Genomic DNA, 20258 nt, shown 5'->3' on the forward strand with positions numbered 1-20258 from the left:
GAAAATATAACAACAAACTTGGGTAAGGTTTTTCATATATTTATTAAACATTTGCTTTTCACTTTTTGAAACTTATCAATCCAAACTTTAGAGGGATTTATTTTTATTTTTCACCATTACAAATATTTATTTTTTATTATAAGCTATTCGTGTATAACCAATGTAAGTTAACAAGAGAGAAAATAGCAATCTATTATGAACCTATTAAGTAAAGAAAATCACTGATATATCACTGGTGTATCCTTCAGGAGGGAGCACACAAACTCTGTTTTGTGCGGAAGATTTGGGCTGCAACTTCAGCCCAAGTTGGCTAATTGTGTGATCTCTGGCTAGTAACTGAACCGGAAGGCATCTGTTTCTTTAACTGAAAAATACGGAAAACAGTATGGTCTAATTCAAAAGGTATTTCAAGCATTAAATGAGATAATGCATTTAAATATTCTCTGGAAGATAGTAAGCTATATTTGCAGTAATCGTTATATCATTATAAGTGCTTTCTATAAATACGCATATGTTTTTATCAAACTGATCTTATTTAAATGTACTCTTTTATTCTTTTTAAAATTAGTCTTATATTGTGATAATTGCTATATAATCATTCCTCTGTGGCATCCTTTTTATAATAGTTGCATATCTCATTTACCAGATGCTAACTATTGGTTGTTGAATTTTTTCAAACAATATATATTGAGTGACAGTGATAACCAGGCATTTTTCTAGGATTCAGGAAACAGCATGGAGAATAAAAGCAAAGCTCCATGCCTGCCAACCCCCCATTTCCCAAAACAGCAAACCCGTATCCTTATGGAGCTTATATGAAAATATAAAAGAGTAAACTCATTATAAGTCAGGTAGTGATACGTTTCATGGAGAAAAACAAGCTAAGGTAAGTAAAGAAGTTTGTAACTGAAAATGGTGCAGGATCAATATTTTGTAAGAAAGACCTCACTGATTAAGTGATGCTTAAGCAAAGCTGTAAAGAAAAGAATGGAGCAAGGCATTTGGATATTTTGGGGGAAACAGTTTCAGGTAAGGAAGGTCTCTGAGCTGGAAATATCCTCAGCATGTTTCACCTACAACAATTTGGCCAAGATGGCTGGAGAGGTGTAACTGATGGAAAGAGTGATGGAAAATGAGCTCAGAGAGGTAAAACTCGGACATATTATGTAGACTCTTGTAAGGGTATTGTCTTTTACTCGGTAGTAAGAGAGAAGCCATTGGAAGGAATCAGATAGAAGAGTGACATGACCTGTCGTTTCAAAGAAAACATTGTAGCTGCTTAGTTGAAGTTAGATTTTGGAAAAGATAAAAGCAAAAAAAGGAGAGCATTTAAGAGACTGCTGAAGTAATTCAGCTAGGAAATGATGGTAGTTAAAGACCAAGATGGTGGGTGTGGAGTAGTAAGAGTTTGTATCTATTTTGAAGGTAGACCCAATACAATCTTCTGAAGAATTAAATGAGATGTGAAAAGAGTCAAGGCTCAGGTAGAATGGGGCAGGAGCAGATTGGGGGAGTGTTTGAATTAAAGGATGGACTACAGTGCTGGGATAAGATAACAAAAATATAGTAGCTTTTCTAAGAGAGAGCCTCAATTTTATCTCACAAAACGGTTAAGGGGGAAGCCATCTAGGGGCTGGTATGATGGTTCTGCTCCAGGAGTCATTTCAGAAACCAGGTTCTTCCAGTCTTAATGCTCTTCAGTTTTCCAGGGGGTTATCCTGTTCCTCATAACTAGAGCCAGCTCACTTCCTTATCTCAATTCAGCCCACCATAAAAAAGAAATTCCAGGACCCATGACTTCATTTTTAAGGAAATGACCAGGAAGTTACACATGTCACTTCCATTGGCCATCTGTTGGCTCCCATTCTGTCTCATAGCAATGGTTATCTGAAAGAAAAGGAAGAATATAAAGATTCCTTAATTGTATAGTTCTCAGTGAAAACTCAGGAGATTCTGTTAATAAAAGAAACAGCAAATGAATATCATAGACAAACACTGGTGTCTGATGAAGAATGAAAAATAGAAGTTGATTTTGGACACAGTAAGTTTGAGATGCCTGTAACTTACCTAAGGGATAGGCAAAATGAGGAAGGGCTGGGATGAATAGGTAAAATATATATGATTGGAGTTATAAGCCTTTAGACAATATTTAGAGCCAGGGGAATGAATAAGATCATCTCAAAAAATGAGTGTGGAGACAAGAGAAGAGTCCAAATTCTGAGATATATGGGATTCTAATATTTACAGGTTAGGGAGACAAAAAGGAAAAGGAGCCAGAAAATAGCTAATGGAGAATGAAGAGACTAAGGAGAGAGATCTACTTAAAAGATATGCCTGAATTTCTTCTCTAGTTTTTCACAAATCTCACTGTCTAGATTGCTATAGCTTTGTAAGTGTTGATAACTAGTAGAACAAGTTCTCCTACCGTGTTTGTACTGTTCAATATTACCTTGTATATTCTGACTATGAATATTGGAATTGTTATCCAGTTTTCATAAACACACATACATATGCAGACATACATAGATATCTTGTTGACAGTTAATTGGGATACTGTTGAATCTATAGATCAATTTGTGTAGAATCATCATCTTCACCATATTGAGTCTTTCCATACTTTTATGTAGTATAATCTTCCATTTATTTAGTTATTTAAAAAATTTATGTCAATGATGACCTATGGTTTTCTATATAGGGATCTTGCACATATATTTTACTTTCCCTTCAAGATATTTCTTTTGTTTTATTTGAGATAATTTAAATAGAAACTTTTTAAAATTATAATTTCTAATTTTCCCTGGTGTTTAGAAATGAAATGGATTTTTTCTAATATTTTAATATCTAGCAACTTTCTTTTATTAATTCTAATTATTTTTCTGTAGATTATTTTGGATTATATATGTCATGGTATCTCACAATAATCACAATTGATTTCTTCTTTATTTAATTCTTAAACGGTTTATATATATTTTTGCTTACTCCAATGTTTAGTTCTTCAAGGATAATGACAAATAGAAATTTTAATAGCTGTTATATTTTCCTGTTAAAAATCCCAGAAGCAAGCTCTCAACCATTTGCTGTAGGTCTTAAGAGATTAACATAATTTGCTTCCAGTTCTAATTAGCTCAGAGCTCTTTTCAAGAATGAACATTTTGAGTCTTGGCAAAAATTTTTTGCCTCTTTTGAAATGATTATATGGATTGTTCTCCATTAATTTGTTAATATATGATTGATTTTCAAATGTTCAATGTATAATATATATTTTTCTTTTTTATATATTACTGGGTTAAGGATGTTAATATTTAGGCTTTTGTGTCTAAATAAATGCATGAGATTAGGCTGGCATATCCTCCTTGTGTCATTTCCTTGCTGTATTTTTCATATTAAGGATATTCTAAAGGCAAAGGCAGTTTAAATTATTTTCTCTTTTTCTGGTCTCTGGAAGGCTGTTAAAAAGTATTGCTTTTAAGATTTGGAAAATATTTTTAAATCACAGATTCAAATTCTCAAATAGTTATAAAAATACTGTGGTTTTCTATTTATCCTTATGTCTGCATTGGTAAACTAAATACTTTTTTAGGAAATTGTCCATTTTACTTAAATTATCAACTTCATTAGCATAAAGATGTAAAAGATTTTCTTGTTATATATTTAATGTCTATATGCTCTCTTTCATTTGTGTTAACTGTTATTTGTGCTTCTCCCACTTTTTCTGTCTTGCCAGAGTTTTATCAATTTTATTATACTTTTCAAAGAATAAACATTTGACTTTGTGATTCTCTGCTGTATGTTTGTTTTCTGTTTCATTAGTTTCTGTTCTTATCTTTCTTTTTTACTTTTCCTCCTTTCAATGTTTTGGGATTTATTTTGCCATTCCTTTTATCTCTTGTTGAGATGAATCTGTTTATCATTAAATTGCAGCCATCCTTCTTTTCTAATGTATAGTAAAAGCTATAAATTCCCTTTTAAACACTGTTTTAGTGACATGGTATATATTTTGATTTGTGATACATCTGTTACTATTCAACTGAAATATTTTCCATTTTCTGCTTACCACATTGAAGTATAAATATCTGTTTGCATTTGTTTCTTTGCTCCCAGCACTGTAAGCATGCACACTACATCTTTTTTTTTTCAAGTAGCAAGGAAAATTACTATATTTCTTGCAGCTTCTTGTAGCTAGTGGGTGAAGTTTGCAGGTCCCCTTTTCAGAGAAAGGACAGGACATTTTTAACAGAATGTCCAGGTTTATATAGTAAATTCAGTAATAGTCCATGTATCTCCCAGCAACTACCCCTGTAACCACATGAGTTTAAAAATATCGGCTGCTAAGTTAATGTCCATATTCAGTCCCCAAATCATCTTAGATTGGTGCAAGATCACCTCCAGCACACTGTTTCAGTTTGAGTTCCCTTCTTTTTTTGGTACATTTCTTTCAAGATTCATATTTGGAGGGCAGTATTTTGTTATACTACAGCATCTCAATATCTCAATATGTTGTGCCATTCACATCAATTTAATCTACCACATTGTAGAATTCCCTTACATTTAAATAGCCCGGTACTGGTTCTATTTAAATAAGCGTCCTGGTTTCCTCTTCTTTTCAACACTTGTCTGTAGGTCAGCCAGTATGAGAATTCCTTCAGAGAATCAAAGATACCAATTAGGTCAACTAAAGATGTCATATTTCTTGATAACTACTTTAATAACCTTATATCTGCTAAATAAAAAGGAAGGTCAGCCAAAGTATTTAAATATAACAGTGTTGGCCATAGTAAGGATCTGGAACTGAGCAGAGATTATTAATTATAAGCTACTAAAGACCTAATTAATTGCTTATTTTAACAGCCCCCATTAATTATCAGACATAAGCATAGCTGAAAATACAACCTGAGATTGAATTTCATAATAGGTCAGCTTTGCCGTCATCGTATTTCAGGCTTCCTAAAGTACTGTCTTGAGCCTTTCTTGATTGGGATGTGGGCAAAATCAAAAGGGAAATAAATCAATTTCTGAAATGTAGTATGGTAACAATTCCAAGGGAATGCATGAGAGAACATTATTAACTTTTAATTTTGAGGTAATTGTTGATCCACATGCCGTTGAAAGAAATCCTTCAGAAAGGTGCTATGTGTGCCTTCCCCAGTCCCTCCTTACGTTGACATCTCACAGAACTCTAGTACAATTCACAGCCTCAATACAGTCAACATTCTGTCAATGCTGCAATCCCTAGTATAGGCCTTTTAGAACCATGCCCAACTTGCTCTCACACCCATAAATTTAGTCCTAATTCATGACAACCACTAATATGATTTCCTCTTCAATAATTCTTCCAGTTTAAGGATATCCTGTGAATGAAATCTAACAGTATATAGCAGTATGTATATAGTACATATACAGCATGTTACCTTTGGGATTGGCCATTTTCATACATTCATTACCTACAGAGTCATTTAAGTTGTTGCATGTTTCAATAGCTCAGTCATTTCTATTCCTGAAAACTTTTTTTTCATATGGAAGAACTATTTTACATTCTCACCAGCCATGTGTGAGGGATCATTTCTCTCCATCTTACCGTGGATTTTTATTTTAACTATTCAGGTAGGTAGGTGTGTAGCAATGAATACTTATGATTTCCATTTCCATTCCCCTAATGGCTAATGGCTTATTTGCCATCTGTATGTCCTTTTAAGTGGAATGTCTATTCACAGCCTTTGCCCATTTTCTAATTTGTTGAGTTTTGAGAATTCGTTATGTATTCCAGATATAAGTCCTTTGTCAAAAACATGGTTTGCTAATATTTTCTCCCAGTCTGTAGCTTGTCTTTTCATCTTCACAGGGTCTTTCACAAAGTGAACATTTTTGATTTTGATGAGGTCTGTGATGTCATTCTAATCAAGGCACACGACACAATTCTCTTCCAAAGAGATTTCCTGAGGTGTGTGTGTTTATCAGATCCTATGAACTTCCTGAGTACACTTATGTTGGCGTAATTGTTAGTAAATTATCTCTCCAGGCTGAAGGTCATGTTGTGGTTCCTGTGGGTTATCCCTGAGAAAAGCCACATGCACCTGTTGATTGTAAACTGGAATATTAATTCTGTATAGTATTTGGCCATATCAGCCTGTAAGAGCTAAGTCACAGATGGGAGGTAAGACTGATAGATATACAGGTAATCCAGAGCTGGGTAGTCTTAATCATGAGTTCCTGCTGACAGTGTGATTGTATGTTAAAGCAGCTTTCATAGCATGGAAATCTGCTAATACATTATGGTTTACTTCTTGACTCTGCTTTTTACTGTGCATTTTAATCTTAATTTTTATGCAAGAAGTAAAGCACTGAACAGGGCTTTTCTGTGACTCACTCTCAAGTGCAATTGGACTACTGCACCAGTTTAAAAAATATACTATTTCCAAAGCATGCTTAAATCATGAACTGCCCCCAAAAGCATAGCTGCCATCTACAGAGGCATTTGCCCTCTTCTCTCCAGCCAGCAGGAGAGAGTACTACCAAGTAAGTACTGTAAATGCTATACCTTCATCTACTTGGTCAGATTTAGCTTCTGGGGGAGGATTGGATTCTAGAAACACTAATGGAAAAATTACAGCTTTACTAGCCAGGTAATTTCCTTTTCTGTTCCTAAGATATGAAGCCTCTACAATGAGTTCTGACTTCATTTTTTAAAGGTGTTTCAGCAATGTCAGAGCAGGATAGAGTTTTCATCTCTGTCCATAGGCAGAAAGTGCTTGATATTCTTATTTTACAGTACTGTGCTCAGTGTGAGGAAGAAGAGGGGAGCCTGGAGCTGACTTGGCCAAGGCCACTGCAAGCATTGCCTTGCAATCACTTGCAAACAAGGAAGATATACCTTTTCTCCAGGGCCAAATGAGTCTCTGAAGCCCATTGTGCTGTTGGATAAGAAACCCCAATGTAGTTTTGGTAAACAGTTTTCTGGTAATTGGGTAGTCCAAGAGTGCAAAACACTGTCCCCAGTGACTCCCTTCATGGCAAAGGTGCAAATGTGTCAGCTTCCCACAGATTCCACTTCAGTAAAGTTGAGAACCCAATGTCTAAAATATCCCATATTAGACCTATGACTCCTTTAGTTGCCTCTTGTTGATTGATAAGGGAAAATTACGCATGAGTTCCAATCACTGGGCAGAAAGAAACTTCTCATTCATGCAATGTCATGGTCTAAGTAGTCCACTTGAGTCTGACAAAATTGGAATTTATCCTTAAAACTTTTATCTGGAACTAGGGTAGATATTATAGAAGAATATTATGACTAGACTGTTGAATAAAAATGATTCTTCTATCCAATATAATAAAGTTAGATATTCTAGCCCTACTCTTTGTCCTAAAATTTTGCAAATGGTATAAAAGAGGAATATGAGTTTTACAAACACACTTGCTTCTGAGCTTCACAATAAAGGAAACAAAGGCCTTATATATCTCTAATGTCCCTGACTCTGAATATGACCTTGATTTTGAAAACTTTACCAACTTCCTTTTTCACTCTACTAATGAAGATTTCCTGATGGGGGAATATTAAACTAAGCATCTGTCTCTGACAAGACTTTTTTAAAACGTTTTCCACATGTGAGTAATGGCTAAAAATGTCTCTAAATCTGGTATATAATCAGGTTGAGGGAAACCTAAGGGAAAACAATGGTAAACCAGCAGCTGGTTTAATGTGATTTTTCATTCTGGTCTTCCCTGATGTACCTAATCTTATTCAGTTTTCAGAGTCCTCAAATAACAGCTTCCTGCATTGTGCCCAGTTGTTAAAGCTGCTTTTAGGCAAGCAATACGGTAGAGCGTGTGCACCCTATCTTACCTGGAAGTGCAACCTCTCTTTATTTTTTATGGCTTTAGTAATTGGAATTTTGTTTTATTGTTTCAGGAGCTTAGAAAAGGTAATTTTTTTTGTTTTTTTATTGAATATGTATCTAACATCTTGCTGAACCACCTTATTCATTTTAATATTGTTATATCTTTTTGGTCTTCTCTATATAGAATCATATAATCTAGAAAATGACATTTTTTGCTTTTATCCTTTTTAATCTTTCTATTTCTTTTATACTTTTTCTTGTACTATCTTATACCAAGGACTTTCAGAACAATGAATTGAAACAGTGACATTTGGCATCCTCTTATACCTTATTTGAAAATGAATGCTTGTAATCTTTAACCAATAAGTGTAATATTTGTTATACTCTCTTCTATTTCTTATTTGCTGAGGTGTTTTGTTTGTAGATTTTTTTATGTTTTTTGTTTTTTCTTGGTATCATGAATAAGTTTTGAGTTTTTTCAGATGGTTTTTCTCCATCACTTTAAACCATCATTTTGTTTCTTCTTAATTTAATATATTAACATGATGAATTCAATAATAGATTTTCTAATGTCAAAACAACAATGAATTCCTGGAATATAAACATTTGATAAAACCAATTACATCTTCAGCTATATTGCCTATATTCAATTTGACAGTATTTTATTTAGGGCTTTTTGGGTTTTTTGTTCATGTGTGGATGGGCCATGGTTAACTTTTATTTTATAAAAGTTAATTGATAAATGTCTAATTTTAGTGTGATGGCTATTTTTTTTTTGTATGCTGTATGGCAGGATCATATTTCATTATTTTTCCATGTGAGTATCCCATTATTGCAGCACCGTTTGTTGAATTTTTGTTTGTTTGTTTGTTTGTTTTTTGGGGAAGTGCATGGACCGGGAATCGAACCCAGGTCGCCTGCATGGAAGGCGAGATTCCTACCACTGAACTACCCTCGCACTGCCCACCCCCCCCCCATACTTTTTATGACAATGAAATACTCTCTTCATTTAAAGTTGTTTGAAACTTTCCTTTAAAAGAAATTAGGTTGAGAGTTTTCTTCATGAGAAAAATTGCTAACTAATGATTCATGTATTTAAGTGTTCTAGGATTATTTTGGTTTTCCATATAATTTTAAGGCTATTTTCTAGATGTTCCAAGAAACTTTTAAATTATAAGAGCTTAAAGTCATCTATATAATTCTATTATTATCTTTTTAATCTCTGTTGTATCTCTACCATATGCATTTTTTAATTTGTATAATTTTTCATGCTTTATCTTTTTTATCAGTTTTTATAAAGTTGTATTTCATTCAAAGAACTGGTCATTGACTATTCTGATCCCCATTGTTATTTATGTTTTACTGCTTCTTTAGTATCTCCTCTTATTTTTTGTATATCATGAATTAAATTTTTTAATAATTTATTCTCTTTTAAACATCTTAACTTTGACAATTAGCTTACTAAAATTAACCGTTTAATTTTTAATACAAATATTTCAAAACATATAATATATTTTCCCTTAAGTACTATTGAAGTTATAGACTATTTATTTTTATTTTTATTTAGTTCTAAGTATTTTCTTTTACCTTTAGGATACCTTCTTTGATCAATTTAGAAGAATAGTTTAAATTTTCCAAAAGAAAGTATTTTTTCACAGTTTTTACCATTATTATCCCTTGACTATGTTGTACACACACTGTGGTATGCATGAGATCTGAGATCTGAGATTTAGTTTTGTCATGTCATCTAGAATGTGGATTTTTTCTGTAAATATTCCACGCGTGTTTGAGAAAAATCATATTCTTTAATTGGTGTAAAGATTTCTAAACATATCTATCAAATTAAGCCTAATTGAGTTGTGAAACTCTTCTGTGTGTGTGTGTTTCTACATCATAACTTTCGCAGTTACTTAAAGGGGAGTAGTTCTTTAAATTTTGCACTATATATTTTGAGGTTAACTTTGCATTCCCTAAACAAAGAACTGTTATAGTTTCCTAATGAATAAACTCTTTATTTTTACAGAAACCTTCTTTTTCTATATTTTGTTTTACACTAATATTTTTTTTAATATTAATGTAACAATCCCACTTTCTCTTTGGGTTGTATAGTATTTTTATTTTTCTATTCATTTACCTCCAACCTCTTTATGTCTTTATGTCTTACTTAGGGGTCACATATAGTTACATTTTCAATTTTCTTTAATCTGACCATCTTTTTCCTATAGCTTTTTAAGTTATTTTATTTATATTTATTTTCATTATTGATATTTTTATTTCCTGATGGAAGAATACCTGTTTTGTGTGCTCTCTACATATCATTCTTTGCATATGCTTCATTTTTATTCTGTTTTACCAGCTTTCTTTTGGATTAATTGTGCCCCTATTTTCTTATTCTACATTTGAAAGTTATTATACTAGAAATTTAGTCTTTTGGATGTTACTTTTGAAATTTTACCTTGCATATGTAATTAATAAAATTATAATTAAATTAATATCATCTATCTTTTCCTCAGTAAATTATAGAATCAGAAAAGGGATAATCTGAAAACTGAACTCTTGAGTACAACCAGAAATTGATGGTCTGGAAAATTCTGAGCTTCCGGAAAGGGAGAACCCAGATAACAGTGCCCACATGTGGATTTAACCAAACATGAAGCCAATCAGCCATTTCAGAAAGAACCAGAAGTAGAAATGAAGTATCCAGAAAGGATTTATGGAAGTTCCTATTATCTGAGGGGTGTGATCATGTATATTGCAGAGAAAAAAGACAAGTTTCTTGTGAGACCATTGTTTAAATAGAACCACTACCAGTCTAGACTAAAAGGGTTAGAAAAGGGAAAAATTGAAGGAAAATTTCAAAGGCATAACCGTGGAAGCTAAGGTCTGAAGCCAAGAGATCTTGTGCCAGGAGCACTGACCCACACAGTCACATGGAAAAAGTAAGCTTCCCCTGGTAGCAGAGCCTTCTGCCTCTATGTTCAGCAAGAGTGTTGGTGCCCCAGGTTTCAGAGAAGCAGCACGTTCCCAAGGGATTGGAGAGAGCCTGGCTTCCACCCCATTGTTCCAGAAAGGCTGAGTATGGGCCCTGAAGATGGCAGAGACCCCAAGTGCTGCCCCAATGTTTGGAGAGGGTGGATTCAAGAAATAGGTGGTTTCCCCAATGTGTGCCGATCTTGCAACACTCACCCCAACAATTAGGGAGAACACAAACACTGTGTAGGTCCTTGGAAAGGGTGGGACTGCTGCTTTCTAAAGCCCCAAGAATAAATGGCTCTCAGACTTTGAAATCTAATGGCATTGCCTTCCAGAGTCCAAAAGTTACATTGCTTCCAAGTTTTGATTGCAGCTGCTTCCTCTCTAAGCATCTGTGGGCCTTCACTTAGCTTCTCTGGGGCAAAACTCTGGGTTCTGGCTTGGGTAACATCTCATGGGAAGGCACATGGTGACAGCTGCTCAGCTTTAAATCTCTTAACATCAGAGTCTAGACATCTGTTCTCTCTGTCAGCGTATCAAGCATCTTCAGTTGTCTGCATCTGTGTCACATCTGGCTCCTATCCAGCTTCTATTGGCTCTCTCAGCACCTGGTGTCTCCTGGGAGTTTTGCTTTTCCAAACATCTGTGTCTGCATCTGCATCTGACATTTTTCCAAAATGTTTCCTCTTTTGAAGGATCCCGGTGAACTAATCAAGACCCATACTGAATGGGTGAAGTCACATTCCCATCTAATCAAAAAGGTCCACTTTAAACAATAGGTCTGACCCAACAAGATCGGATCATGGCTTTTCTGAACTATGTAATATTTTCAAATTAGCACATAGGATCATTCAGAATCACCGAATGATGAAGCATCAATAATAATATAAAAATAGTACAATAGCTTGTCTTCTCTTCAGCTCTTAATGCAGACATGATAATAACTACTATTAATATCAAATGTCTACAGTGCTTCAGGCATTGTTTTGTGCTCTTTACTTAGACTGATTTTTTTAATAAACCTCATAATCATTTAAGGTAGGTAAACATGATTCCATTTCACAGATGAGAAAATGAGATTGAGAAGGTAAAGCTTATAAAGTTCAGCCAGGACCACATGGTTGCTCAGTATTAGAGCCAATATAGAACCAGATAGTCCCCAGAGCAGCTAGTAAATAGCCAGGAATGTACAGAAAAACTGCTGGGTGGATATCAATTACCAGACACACAGCATACACTGGTCTGGACCAAGTGGATGGCTGAGATCCCACACAAAATTGCAAGTTCCTTAAGCCATAGAGGCCAGTGCCCCTACCCACAGGCATGGCAGGCTGGTTCCCCTAGGAGAAAGGAAACAAACTTTTTTAGCAATAAGGGCTTAGCTTAACCAAGCTTCAATTATGGAATTAATTAACAAATTCTGACTACTGAAAACAGGTCCTCAGCACAGATAAACCTGGACTAAGTGCTAAAGGAATTAGGAGTTTTTCCCTGGCAGAGAGGGGGCAGGACTGATGGAGAAAGTGACAATAACAGAGGCTTTTTAAGTTTAATAGCAGCACAAAAATACTGGGAAAAGTGCTGGACCACAAAGTAAAGGAGGCACCTAGAGCCTGGAGATACACAGAAGCCATGCACCAACACATGCTCTTCATTGACAAACCCAAGGAGAGAGACTTCTGCTCTGAAAATGCTTTTTTGTACTCCTTAAACAGATCATTAGACAGAGGTGGAAGCACTCTCAGATTTCAGCACTGCCCCAGGCAAGGGCAGAATTAAGCTTGTCTGAGAGACAAAGTAACTAGTCAAGTGAAAGGAGTTAATTCCCTAAAGGATGTATCTTCTCCAGGAAAAGGTGGGAGGCAGGGTCAGCTCAAGTGGAATTCTTTCTTCAAGGAATTCAGACCACAGGTACTGAAAAACTGAAGCAGTCAAAGCCTTCCTACTACCTCGCCTCTGCCTCAACCATGCCCTTGGCAAGGAGGGTCTGCTGAAACTAAAAGGACCACATGACTTAAAGCTGGTAGAAAACTGTGGGCAGACAAGTGCCATGTGCCTTGGATAGGATAGGATAGGAAAACCACAGAGTCTAGAGGCTTCATAAGAAACTCTGACAAACTGCAGGGCCTCACCATTAGGGAAAACTGATGCTGGCTACTCTTCCCTCCTGAGACATGGGCCTGTTTGGTCTAGAAAAATCTGTCAGGGGTCTATAATATCGGAAAAGACCCTCCTCAAAAAAAAAAAAAAAAAAAAAAAAAGACTCCATATATGCAGACCAAGAAACAGAAGGACAAGAACTGAAAAAATTTTATCAGTTAAACAGAACCTATGATAGAGGCTTGGAATAAATCAACTTGAACATCAAGGAACAGATCAAGAAGAAAGCCATCCAGCAAGAAAACCCTAGCTAAGAAGAGTTTAGACAATGTCCAGAATAAACTAATTAAGGAAATTAAATGTCTAGGCATGAGCAAAAAATAAGGAGCTATGCTAGAAAAATTGGGGCCTAGGCCCAGATAAAGGAAGAAACCAAAACTTCAAATGAGATACAGGAATTGAAACAGCTAATTCAGGATGTTTGAACAGACATGGAAAATCTCTTAAAAAAAAATCAACTCAACAAGCTGAGGGAGGATATAAAGAGGACATTGTGTTACCAAAAAGAAGAAATCGAAAGTTTGAAAAGACAAATGACAAAAGTCATGGGAATGAACACAATAGAAGAGATGAAATAAACAATGGAAACCTATAACACTAAATTTGAAGAGACAGAAAAAGAATTAGTGAACTAGAGAACTGGACATCTGAAATCCAAAAAAAAGAAAAAAAGAAAATTTAGGGAAAAGAATGGAAAATATGAGCAGGGTCTCAGGGAATTGAATGAATCACATGAGTATATGCGTTGTAGGTCTCCCAGAAGAAGAAGAGATGGGAAAAGGAGGAGAAAGACGGCTGGAGCAAATAATTACTCTACACTTCCCATCTCTTATGAAGGACATAAAATTACGAATCCAAGAGGTGCAGCACACCCCAAACAGAACAGATCCAAATAGACATCCCCCAAGATGCTTACTAATCAGATTGTCAAATTTCAAAGGAAAGAATTTTGAAAGCAGTGAAACAAAAATCCATTACATACAAAGGAAGCTCAATAAGACTATGAATTTCTCAGCAGAAACTGTGGAGGTGAGAAGGCAGTAGCATGGAAAATTTTAAGATTCTAAAGGAGAAAACTGCCAATCAAAAATTCTGTACCCAGCAAATTTGTCCTTTCAAAATGAGGGGGAAATTAAAATATTTACAGATAAACAATTATTGAGACCATTTGTGACTAAGAGACTGGCTCTGCAAGAAGTACCAATGGGAACACAACAGCAACAGGAAAAGAGGAGAAAGAGGTCTGGAGAAAAGTGTAGAAATGAAGACTATCAGTAAAGGTAAAACAGAGACAAAAAATAGATATGACAAGTTAAATTCAAAGGGCAAAGTAGTAAAAGAAAGTGCTGCCTTTATATAAAGTAATAATATTAAATGTTAATGGATTAAACTCCTTAATCAAAAGGCATAGACTGGTAGAATGGATAAAAAAAATGGGACCCATATATATGCTGTCTACAGGAGACTCATTTTAGACCAAAGGACAAAAATAAGTTGAAAGTAAAAGGTTTGGAAAAGATATTTCTTGAAAACAGCAATCTGAAAAGGGCAGGAGTAGCTATACTAATAACTGACTAATTAGATTTTATATGTAAAATAATTAAAAGAAACAAAGAAGGGCACTACATATTAATAAAAGGAACAATCCAATGAGAAGGATATAACAATCATAAATATTTATGCACCTAGCCAGAGTGCTCCAAAATACATGAGGCAAACCCTGACAACACTGAAGGGGGAAGAAGACACCTCTAGCACAATACTTAGAGACATCAATTCCCCACTCTCATCAATGATCTATACAGAGGATCAATAAGAAAACAGAGGTTTTGAATAATATGATAAATGAACTAAACTTAACAGACATTTAAAGAATATTACACCCCACAACAGCAGGAAACACATTTTTCTCAAGTGCTCATGGATCATTCTCAAGGATAGACCATATGCTGGTCACAAAGCAAGTCTCAGTAAATTTGAAAAGATAGAAATCATATGAAACACTTTCTCGGATCATAATGGAATGAACTTGGAAATCAAACTAGGCAGAGGGCTAGAAAATTCACAAATTTTTGGAAAGTAAACAACAATTCTTAAACAACAATTGGGTCTAGAAGAAATTACAAGATAAAAAAGCAAATGTCTTGAGGCAAATGAAGATAAAAACACTACATATCAAAATTTATGGGATACAGAAAAGACAGTGGTGAGAGGGAAATTTATTGCTTTAATTGCATATATTTTAAAAAAAGAAGAAAAAACAGAAGTCAAGGAGATAACTGTTCACTTGGAAGAAATAGAAAAATAACAGCAAACTAACCCCAAAGCAAACAAAGGGAAAGAAATAATAAATATTAGGGCAGCAATAAATAAATTGAGAACATGAAACAACAGAGAAAATCAACAAAACCAGAAGTTGATTCTTTGAGAAAAATTGATGAACTTTTACCTACATTGACAAAAAAGAGAGAGAATGAGAATTAATAAAATCTGCAGAAATAAAGGAAGTAATGAAAGGATACCATGAACAACTATATGCTAATAAACTAGACAACATAGTCAAAATAGACAACTTCCTAGGAAAGAATGAAAAACCAACGTTGACTCAAGAAGAAATGAGCAACCGCAACAAACCAATCACAAGTAAAGAGATTGAATCAGCCATCAAGAAACTGACAAAAGAAAAGTCCAGGACCAGATGGCTTCACATGTGAAATCTATCAAGCATTCAAGAAAGAATTAGTAACAATCCTGCTCAAACTTTTCAAATAAACTTGAAGAAGAAGGGAAGCTACTAATCTCATTCTATGAAGCTAACATAGAATTTGGGTTTTACTAAAACCAAAGCCAGACATAGATACTATAAAAAAATAAAATTACAGGCCAATATCTTTAATGAATGTAGATGCAAAAACCCTCAACAAAATACTTGCAAATCAAATCCAGCAGAAAATAACCATACACCATGACCAAGTGAGATTTATTCCAGATGTTCAAAGCAGGTTCAACATAAGAAAATTAATTAATATAATACACCATATCAAAAAATCAAATTGGAAAAACCATATGATCATCTTGATTGATTCAGAAGATGCACCTTACAAAATTCAGCATCCTTTATTGATGAAAACACTCTAAAGGATAGGAATAGAATGGAATTTCCTCAATATGATAAAGGGGATATATAAAAACCACCAGCTAGCATATGGTGAAAATCCAGTGGGGAAAGACTGAAAGCTTTCCCTCTAAGATCAGGAAGAAGACAAGAATGACCACTGTCACCATTGTTATTCAATATTGGCTAGAAGATCTAGCCTGAGCAATTAGACAAGAAAAAGAAATAAAAGGCATCCAAATTGGAAAGGAAGAAGTAAATGCTCACTGTTTTCAGATGACATGAAACTGTATGTAAAAAATTCCTAAAATATATACAGCAAAGCTACTAGAGCTAATAAACAAGTACAGCAAAGTGGCAGGGCACATGATCAATTCCCCAAACCCAGTAGTGTTTCTATCCAGTAGTGATGAACAATCTGAGGAGAAAATCACGAAAAAATTCCATTTATAATAGCAACAAAAAGAAGCACATATTTAGGAATAAATGTAACTAAGGATACATAAGACCTACACACAGAAATCTACAAGAAATTGCTAAAAGAAACCATGGGAAGACCTAAATAAATGGACGGGCACGCCGTATTCATGGATTGGAAGATGAAATACAGTTAAAATATCAGTTCTACATAATTCATTTATAGATTCAATGTAATACCAATTAAAATCACAAAAATTTATTTTGCAGAAATAGAGAAACCAGTAACAAATTTTTTTCAAAGAGCAGGGTGTCATAAATACCTAAAAATATTAAGAGAAAGAAAAATTAAGTAGGCAGTCTGATGCTACCTAACTTTAAAGCATATAATGGAACTACAGTCGACAAAACAGCATAAAGACAGACATACTGACCAACGGAATAAAATTGAGCTCAGAAATAGACCTTCTCATCTATGGACAATTGGTCTTTGAGAGGCCATTGAACCAACCCATCTGGGTCAGAGCAGCCTCTTCAACAAATGATGTTTGGAGAGCTGAATATCTATATGCAAAAGAATGAAAGAGGATCCGTATCTCACACCCTATAAAAAATTAACTCAAAATGAATCAAAGACATAGGCATTAGAACTAATACCATAAATTTTTTAGAAGAAAATGTAGGGAAATATAAATCTTGTGAAAGGAGGTGGTTTCCTAAGACTTACACTCCAAACATGAGCAATGAAAAAATAAATAGATAAATGGGATCTCCTCAAAATTAAACACGTTTACAATTCAAAGAATTTCATCAGGATAATAACAACACAGCTTATGTAATGGGAGACAATGTTTAGGAACAATATATCAAATGAGGGTTTAATATCCAGAATATATAAAGATATTCTTCATCTCAACAATAAAAGGAAAAACAACCCAATTAAAAAATGGGCAAAAGACATGAACTGACACGTCTCAGCAGAGGTAATGCAATTGGTTAAAAGGCACATGAAAAGATGTTCAACTTCACTGGCTCTTAGGGAAATGCAAATCAAAACCACAATGAGATATCTTCTGGTACCCACTATAATGGCTATTATCAAAAAAACAGTAAACAACAAATGCTGACAGGTGGAGAAAGAGGCACACTTAACCACTGTGGGTGGGAATGTCCAATGGTACAGCCACTCAGGAAGGCAGCTTGACAGTTTCTCAGGAAGCTGAGTATAGAACTGCTATATGACCCAGCAATCTGCCATATGATCCAGCAATCCCATTACTAGGTATAAATTCAGAGGAACTGAAGGCAAGAACACAGACAGACATTTGCACATTGATATTTATAACATATCATTTATGATTGCCAAGAGATAGAAAAAGCCCAAATGCGCATCAATGGATTAATGTATAAACAAATTGTGGTATGTACATACGATGGAATATTATGCAGCTATAAGACAAAATAGAGTCATGAAACATGGAACAATATGGATTAACTGTGAGGACATTGTGCTGAATGAAGTTAGCTAGAAACTAAAAGACTATATGGTCTCACTAATATGAACTAACATTACTGAGTGAACTTTGAAATTTGAAGTTAAGAACACAGGTCATCAGTAGATAGACATAGGGTAGAGATTGGGCACTTGCTGCTGAAGAATTGTGCAACAGGACTAATTGTAAAAAATAAAAAATGGATAGCACAGTACTACCTAATTGTATCATAATAATATAATTATACTGAATGACGCTGAATGTGAGTATGATTGAGGGAGATGGGCTGGAGAGCACGAGTGAAACCAGAAGGAAAGATAGAGGATAAAGACAGAGGCAGTATTACTTAGGAATGCCTAGAGTGGACAATGATGATGATTAAGCATATGTAAAAAATGTTTTTGCACATTGCATGGTGTTGAAAATGGATGGTATACAGGAAAAAGTACAACCAATGCAAGCTAGGGTCTATAGTCAAGAGTAACATAATAATATGCTTCCACTGAATGTAGCAAAGGCATTATGCCAAAACTAAATGCCTGTAGATTGGGGGCATGATGGAGGAGTATGGATTCTTTGTGGAAGAAAAGGAAATGTCTCCATATAAATTATGGTGATGAAGATATGTCTATTTGCTTAAGTTGGATTGTATGATATGTAAATAAAACTGTTTAAAAATGAACAGAGAGAAACAAGTGCTAGAGTAAATGTGGAGAAAGAGATGATCCTATTCACTGCAGGTAGAGAAACTGACAGGTGCAGCTGTTTGGAGGGTAGCATGGTGGTAACATAGGAGGCTAGGGGTGGGGTTACCATCTGACTCTACAACCCAGTTGCTCAGTATATACCTGGAGGAACAAATGGACATTTGCACATTGGGGTTTATGGTGGAAGTATTCACAATTTACAATAGAAGGGGGTGGCCTAAACAACTGAAGAATGGAAGGGAAACTATGGTGTATACATATGACAGACTGCTGGACGGACACAAGAAGTAATGAAGTTGTGTGGCATGCAACTAGGTGAATGAATCTTAAAGACTGTATGTTGAATGAAATGTGAGAAACAAAAAGACAAAAATTATCGTGCCTCACTCATATGAATTAACTACAATATAAAAAGTTGGTGAACTGTGGTTGAGAGTATGGGTTATCAGGTTGGGGCCTATTATAAAGGGTCCTAGATTATAAGCTTTTACAGCAGGTACATATATTCAGGAGTAGTAACTGTTAGTTTTAAATTCTGAGATAGTGAGCTGTTTGTATATAATCTAGTTGTTCCCAGAAACTTTGGGCATTTCTATAATACCTGAGACCCAGAGTTAGAGCTCTGAAACTAGGAAAGTCAGAAGTACCCTGTACGAGAAGAATTGGAAAAGTTGAAAAAAGGATCAGACTTCAACTAGAGATATGAAGGAAGCTGATGTGGATATGACAGGGGTAGTTGGTATACAGAGAAAAGGATGACACCATACATATTTTAAAACTTCAACTTCTGTGTGAGACCAAAGGAAGAGGTGCTTATTTGGTGCAAAATTTATATTTTGGATTGTGCATTACTTAATTTAACTTGCATGGTCAGTTTAGATAAACGCCATAAGTATTTAGAATCTTGAAAAAGGCATGAGATCTTGTTGCTTTGTCCAGTTTACTGTGATGTCCTGATATATCCCAGAGTAATTTAGGCAGTGAATAAAGAAGTATTTGCAAAGTCCCCTCGGGTACTGCAGAGAAAAGAAGAAGTATTCAACTTCTTCATTTGGAGAATATTTTTGCTAGCAGTGTGGACAACCAAATCAATAGGCTGAGCCCTCGATCTTGGGGTTCATCCCCATAAAACTTTTTCCTGCAACGGATAGGCTAAGCCTACTTAAAATTCTGCCTAAGGGTCACCCCCAGATGACATCTTTGATTGTTCAGATGTAGCCTCTCTCTCTAAGCCAACTTGGCAGGTGAACTCACTGCCCTCTGCCTTATGTGGGACCTGACTCCTAGGGGTGTAAATCTCCCTGCCAATGTAGGACAGAACTCCTGGGATTCACCAGGAACTGGCATCATGGGATTGAGAAACCCTTCTTTACTAAAAGAGGGAAGAGAGAAATGAGACAAAATAAAGTTTTAGTAGCTGAGAGATTTCAAACAGAGTTGACAGGTTATCCTGGAGATTATTTTCATGCATTGTATAGGTATCCCTTTTTAGCTTATGTTGTATTTTTGTGGCTGGAGAGACGTACCTGAAACTGTTAGGCTGTGTTCCAGTAGCCTTGAC

Source organism: Tamandua tetradactyla, chromosome 17, assembly GCF_023851605.1.
Source record: "Tamandua tetradactyla isolate mTamTet1 chromosome 17, mTamTet1.pri, whole genome shotgun sequence".
In the NCBI taxonomy this organism is placed as follows: domain Eukaryota; kingdom Metazoa; phylum Chordata; class Mammalia; order Pilosa; family Myrmecophagidae; genus Tamandua; species Tamandua tetradactyla.